Consider the following 6,255-nt stretch of genomic DNA (forward strand, 5'->3'; position numbering starts at 1 on the left):
TCTGCGTGTCATCTGCGTAGAGATGGTAGTCAAAGCCGTGAGAGCGGATGAGTTCACCGAGGGAGTGAGTGTAAATGGAGAACAGAAGAGGGCCAAGAACTGACCCTTGAGGAACTCCAACAGTTAAAGGATGGGAGGGGGAGGAGGCTCCAGCGTAGGAGACCGAGAATGATCGGCCAGAGAGGTAAGAGGAGAACCAGGAGAGGACAGAGTCCGTGAAGCCAAGGTGAGATAAGGTATGGAGGAGGAGGGGATGGTCGACAGTGTCAAAGGCAGCAGAGAGGTCAAGGAGGATCAGAATGGAGTAGGAGCCATCGGATTTGGCAAGAAGGAGGTCACGGGTGACCTTAGAGAGAGCAGTCTCGGTAGAGTGGAGGGGACGGAAGCCAGATTGGAGGGGGTCTAGGAGAGAATGGGAGTTAAGGAATTCTAGGCATCGATTGTAGACGACTCGTTCTAAGATTTTGGAAAGGAAGGGTAGTAGGGAGATAGGACGATAACTGGAGGGGGAAGTGGGGTCAAGAGCGGGTTTTTTTAGGATGGGGGAGACGTGGGCGTGTTTGAAGGCAGAGGGGAAGGAGCCCTTGGAGATTGAGTGGTTAAAAATAGAAGTTAAGGAAGGGAGGAGGGCAGGGGCGATGGTTTTAAGAAGGTGAGAGGGAATGGGGTCCGAGGCGCAGGTGGAGGGGGTGGCACTTGCGAGGAGGGAGGAGATCTCCTCTGAGGATACTGCAGGGAAGGATGGGAAAGTAGGGGAGGGGGTTGTTGGGGGGGAGGGGAGAGGCGGAGGGGTGACTTTGGGGAGCTCAGACCTGATCGTGTTGATTTTCGTGAGGAAATAGGTGGCCAGATCATTAGAGGTGAGAGATGGGGGAGGGGGAGGAACAGGGGGCCTAAGGAGAGAGTTAAAGGTCCGGAACAATCGGCGGGGGTGACGGGCATGGGTGTCGATGAGGGAGGAGAAGAAGCTTTGCCTGGCGGAGGAGAGGGCAGAGTTAAGGCAGGAAAGGATAAATTTGAAGTGTGTGAGGTCGGCTTGGTGCTTGGACTTTCGCCAGCGGCGCTCGGCAGCTCGAGCATAGGAGCGTAGGAGGCGGACAGAGGAGGTGATCCAGGGCTGTGGGTTAGTGGCGCGAGAGCGGCGGAGGGAAAGGGGGGCGAGAGAGTCAAGATGAGTAGAGAGGGTGGAGTTGAGAGCGGAGACCTGATCGTCGAGAGTGGGAAGAGAGGACAGGGCGGCAAGGTGAGGCGAGATGCTATTGGAAAGATGGATGGGATCGAGAGAGCGGAGGTCTCTGTGGGGCAGTAGCGAAGATTTGCAGGGGGAGGGAGTGTGAGAGATGAGGCAGGTGAGAAGGTTATGGTCCGAGAGAGGGATTTCAGAGTTGGTGAGTGAGGAGATAGTGCAGCGGTAGGAGATGACAAGATCGAGGGTGTGACCGAGTCGGTGAGTGGGCGCGGTATGGTGGAAGAGGAGGTCGGCAGAGTCGAGGAGGGATAACAGGCGGGCGGCAGAGGAGTCGTCGGGTACATCCGTATGGATGTTGAAGTCTCCAAGGATCAGAGTGGGCAGAGAGAAGGAGAGAAGGAAGGTGAGAAAGGGGTCAAGGTGGTTGAAGAAGTCGGAGGTGGGACCGGGAGGGCGGTAGATGACGGCGACAAGTAACTGGAGTGGGTGGTAGAGGCGAATGATATGGGCTTCGAGGGACCTTCTACCAACCAACCCAGAAGAGGGGCTCTCCCTGGCTCCCTGCTTCCTGACTCCCCGGACACCAGGGCGAGTTGGCAAGTTTTCCACCCAAATCCTTCCCTATCAACAAGTTTTGTGTCCATGTGCCTCCCCTACCCCCACCCCCCGACCAGGACACTGCATGACGACCAGAGCCGCGGACAGATGGACAAGCCCAGAGGTCGGATCAGAGTGGTAGCGGGTGAGGTGGGGAAGGAGGAGGAGAGTCAGGAGACACGGTGTGGGAAGAACCACCGGGATGGCCCAGGACTGACTGTGAGAGTCAAACATGGCCGGGGACCAACTGTGAGAGTGAAATTTAGCTGGGGATGATTGTGAGAGTTGAACATGGCTGGGGACCTTGGGCAAGCCACTTAACTTCTCTGTGCCTCAGTTATCTCATCTGTAAAATGGGGATTAAGACTGTGAGGCCCACATGGGACAACCTGATTACTTGTATCTACTCCAGTGCTTAGAACGGTGCTTGGCACATAGTAAGTGCTTAATGAAGCCATTATTATTCTTCTAGACTGTGAGCCCATTGTTAGAGATTGTCTCTATCCGTTGCTGAATTGTACTTTCCAAGCACTTAGTACAGTGCTCTGCACACAGTAAGCGCTCAATAAATGCGCTTGAATGAATGAAATGACAGTAAGACATCAAGGAGGACTCGAGTTTACTGCACTTGAGGGAGGAGGACTCGAGTTTACTGCAGTTGAGGTGCCGGCAGGACATGCAAGTGGGGATATCCTGGAGGTGAGGGAAGGTGGATTATTTCTCTACAGAAACATTCGGGGCTTGTCAGCCCACTCCTCAAAAATCTCCAGTGGTTGCCTATCATCCTCCGTAACAAGCAAAAACTCCTCACTATTGGCTTCAAAGGTCTCCATCACCTGGCCCCTTCCTACCTCACCTCCCTTCTCTCCTTCTACATCCCAGCCCACACACTCCACTCCCCTGGTGCTGCTAACCTTCTCACTGTGCCTCGATCTCACCTTCTCACGCCATCGACCCCTGGCCCACCTTCTACCTTCGGCCTGAAACGCCCTCCCTCCTCAATTCCGCCAAACGATGACTTTTCCCCCTTGAAAGCCCTACTGAAGGCTCACCTCCTCCTAGAGACCTTCCCAGAGTAAGCTCCCCCTTTCCTCAGCTTCCCCTCCCTTCCATGTCACCTCGACTCACTCCCTTTGCTCTTCCCCCCGCCCCATAGTTTTTATGTATATATGTATATATCTTTAATTATGTTTATTTATATTGATGCCTGTTTACTTGTTTATAGAGAAGCAGCATAGCTCAGTGGAAAGAATATGGGTCTGGGAGTCAGAGGTCATGGGTTCTAATTCCGGCTCCGCCACTTGTCCATTGTGTGACTTTGGGCAAGTCACTTAATTTCTCTGTGCTGGAGTTACCTCATCTGTAAAATGGGGATTAAGACTGTGAGCCCCACGTGGGACAACCTGATTTCTTTGTATCCCCCTCCAGTGTTTAGAAGAGTGCTTGGCACATAGTAAGCGCTTAACAAATACCATTACTATTATTATTACTATTATAATTCTATTTATATTGATACCTCTTTACTTGTTTTGGTGTCTCTTCCCCGCTCCTTCTAGACTGTAAGCCCAGTGTGGGCAGGGATTGTCTCTCTTTATTGCTGAACTATAGTTTTCAAATGCTTAGTACAGTGCTTTGCACACAGTAAGTGCTCAATAAATACAACTGAATGAATGAGGGATCACAGGTCAGAAGAGAGGTCAAGGTTAGAGAGAGAGATTTGGAAGTCGTCTACAGAGAGGAGGGTGCTAAATCCGTGAGAGTGGATGGGGTCCCTGAGAACACGAATGCAAATCAAGCAGAGTAGAGCAACCAGTCAATCAAACCATCAGTCATATTTAGTGAGTGCTTACTGTATGCAGAGCACTGTACTAAGCATTTGGGAAAGTACAATACAACACCCCTCTCAGGGTCGCACCTGGAGAGTTTCCAGTACTCTACCAGTCTTGACTATGAGAGGGAAAATCAAGCAGAGGCCTACCCATCCCATTCCTAGCTTGGGCAGTGGCTAGCAAGTGGAAGACATTCTGCTACAAGTCAAAACCCACCTGTTCTGGGCAGCAGCGACAAGGGAGTCAAGGGTGGATACTCAAGTTTACTTCACAGAAGGACGCAATGGTAAGGCACTTCCGTATTTTTACCAAGAAAACCCTACGGATGCACTACCAGAATGATCTCAGATGGAGTTGGGGTGTTCTGGGGGAGATGTATCCATGGCAACGCCATGGGTCGGAGATGACCCGACAGCAAAAACAAAACAATACAACAGAGTCGGTAGACATATTCTCTGCCGACAAAGAGCTTACGGTCTAAAGGGATGATCCGCAATCAATCCATCAGTCTATCGGTGGTATTTATTGCATATTTATTCTGTGCAGAGTACATTACGAGAAGCAGCATTGCTTAGTGGAGAGAGCACAGGACTGGGAGTCAGAAGGATCTGGGATTAGAACCCACGACATCTGACTCCTAAGCCAAGAGCTGATTGAACCCCTTAAAGTAGATGATCAGGAGTTTCTGTTTGATGCGGAAATAGGTGGGTGACCATTACAGGTTTTCGAGGAGTGGGAAGACGTACAGAATTACTTTTTTTGGAAAAATGATCTGGGCAACAGAGCTGGAAAGGGGAGAGGCTGGAGGCAGAGAGGTGAGCAAGGAAGCTGATCTCTCCGCTAATGCTAACCTTCTCACTGTACCTCGATCTTGTCTATCTCACCACTCACCCCTTGCCCAAGTCCTGCCTCTGGCCTGGAACGCCCTCACTCCTCAAATCTGATAGACAATTACTCTCCCCCTCTCCAAAGCCCTATTGAAGGCCCATCTCCTCCAAGAAGCTTTCCCTGACTGAGCCCTCCTTTCCTCTTCTTTCACTCCCTTCTGCATTGCCTTGACTTGCTCCTTCTATTCATCCCCCCGACCCCCAGCCCCACAGCTCTTATGTACATATCTCTAATTTATTTATTCATATTAATATCTGTCTCCCCCTCTAGACTGTAAGCTCATTGTGACCAGGGAACGTGTCTGTTTATTGTTATACTGTACTCTCTCAAGCACTTAGTACAGTGTTCTGCACACAGTAAGCGCTCAATAAATACCACTGCATGAACTATTGAATGAGTAATAGTTGAGATGTGAGAGGACAAGTGCTTGGACTGGAATGGTTTGGATTTAGAAATTTGGATCGAGAGATGTTACGAAGTTAGAACCGAGTGGATCTGATGACTGCATGAATACTCAGTTTGAAGAATGAAGGAAGTGTCAAGGAAAGATAAGTTAGGGGTAATGCCAGGGTCATGGGCTTGTGAAACAGGGAGGATGGTGGGGTTGTCTATAGTGATGGGAAAGTCAGGGGAGGAAAGAGTTGGGAAGGGAAGATGGGGAGTTCAGTTCTGAATATGTTGACTTTGAGAAGTAGCAGTGTGAAACATTGTGGTCTAATGGATACAGCACATGCCTGGGAGTCTGAAGGATGTGGGTTCTAATCCCAGCTCCACCACTTGTGTGATGTATGACCTTGGGTAACTTAACTTCTCTGTGCTTCAGTTATTTCAGTTCAGTAAAAGAGACTTTAAAATTGTGATCCCCACATTGGACAGAGGCCATTCATTCATTCAATTTATTCAGTAGTATTTATTGAGAGCTTACTATGTGCAGAGCACTATACTAAGCACTTGGAGTGTACAATTAGGCAACAGATAGAGACAATCCTTGCCCATTGACGGGCTCACAGTTTAAACGGGGGCCAGAGAAGGAGCCAGGGAATGAGACTGTGAAGGAACGGTTAGAGAGGTAGGAGGAGAACCAGGAGAGTTCTGTGCCAGCAAAACCTAGTCCTGATAGTGTTTGGAGGAGATGGATTAAAAGGAGAAGGAAGAGGCCGAGGAGGAGAAGGAGAGATTAGTCCTTGATATCCAAATCCATCCATCCGTCATATTTATTGAGTGCTTACTATGTGCAGAACACTGTACCAAGTGCTTGGGAGAGTATAGTATAACAATGTAACAGAGACATCCCCGCAGTGGAGAGTTGGAGGAGACTCAGGTTGGAGTCGAATCCTTGGACTCGGCAACAAGGAGGTGGTGGCGACCTCGGAGGGAGCTGCCTTGGTGGAGCAAAAGGGATAGGAAGCATCAGTGGAGCGACCTTTCCTCTCAGATTGGGGCCGTTGGGACCGTTCCCCAGGCAGACAATCCCTGGGATCGGCAGCGGTGCGGGGACTGGGAGAGAGGACCTGGGGCGGGGATCAGGGGAGAAAGATTTCATGACCAGACAGTCTGTGGGGTAGTAATAATAATAATAATATTAGCATTTGTTAAGCACTTATTATGTGCCAACTACTGGAATCATTGGGGGAGTGGGGTACTGGGATATGGGAAAGGGGCTGGGGGGAGAGGATCGGAGAGAAGTCTCATGATCAGACAATTGATGAGCTGGGGTTGGGAGGATTGACTGGGAGTTGGGTACCGGGGCCA

At 50.3% G+C, this 6,255-nt stretch overlaps 1 non-coding gene across 1 annotated transcript; it reads left to right on the forward strand.

Annotated features, from left to right (window-relative positions):
* The first annotated feature begins 3,683 nt into the window (after positions 1–3,683).
* On the forward strand, positions 3,684–3,821 carry LOC114810570. Its single transcript, XR_003758266.1, has one exon. It is a non-coding gene; the product is annotated as a small nucleolar RNA SNORA7 (small nucleolar RNA).
* Positions 3,822–6,255: the final 2,434 nt, after the last annotated feature.

The sequence above is a fragment of the Ornithorhynchus anatinus genome, chromosome 3 (assembly GCF_004115215.2).
Source record: "Ornithorhynchus anatinus isolate Pmale09 chromosome 3, mOrnAna1.pri.v4, whole genome shotgun sequence".
NCBI lineage: Eukaryota > Metazoa > Chordata > Mammalia > Monotremata > Ornithorhynchidae > Ornithorhynchus > Ornithorhynchus anatinus.